Source organism: Acyrthosiphon pisum, chromosome X (genome assembly GCF_005508785.2).
Source record: "Acyrthosiphon pisum isolate AL4f chromosome X, pea_aphid_22Mar2018_4r6ur, whole genome shotgun sequence".
NCBI classification, from domain to species: Eukaryota; Metazoa; Arthropoda; class Insecta; order Hemiptera; family Aphididae; genus Acyrthosiphon; species Acyrthosiphon pisum.
Window position 1 is genome coordinate 92,765,964 of NC_042493.1, and position 844 is coordinate 92,766,807.

Consider the following 844-nt stretch of genomic DNA (forward strand, 5'->3'; position numbering starts at 1 on the left):
CTAAGAGCATAAGATAATAGTCACAATCATAATAATTAAAACACGGGTACTTATTACCACATACAACGAGGTTTTAGAAAGGAACGTCACACATATAATGTTTTATAAGCCTTACGAATCAAAATACATATATTGTCGCCGTGATATCGACCATCGAACACTACCCCGGAGGAACATAAACCAAATGCAGAGAATCACTCCAAAAACCGTCGCATAAGGTCAGTGATCGAACATATATATATATATACATCTATAATATAGATTATCCGAATAACATTAGGTAGGTATAATACAGTAGTTGGACGATTTTACTCATACTCCCTTCAAGAAAATACAAACTCACAATTGTAAAACACACACACACACACACACACACACACACATATGTACATTTACTTATAGTCCCTCTTAAATCAACACCTGTACACAAACACATATCGAGTCGTCGAGGGATATTAGGTCGTATAACGGGCCACTGAATAGTCGTCCCTATAAAGGACACCAGCAACCGGACACCGGTACTACCAGCCGCGTCCCCTCGTTCACTGAAATAGGTCATCAACCCCGCGTGTTTATTTTATACCACGTATTTTCTTGCCATATTGTTGTTAACAATCATTACTTCACCCAACTTCCGTTTTCTTCCCTTTTAAAATCTTAATTTCTCCTACTACAAATGGCGCCCAACAATTAGGTATCGCTATCACTACGACAATATCCTTATTCAAATATAAATTATAAAAAACCCACAGATCGCAAATTAATACTATTAATGAACTAAAACTACTCTGATCATTAAAAATATAATAAAACTCTGAGTGAAGACTATCCTCATAATTGCCTA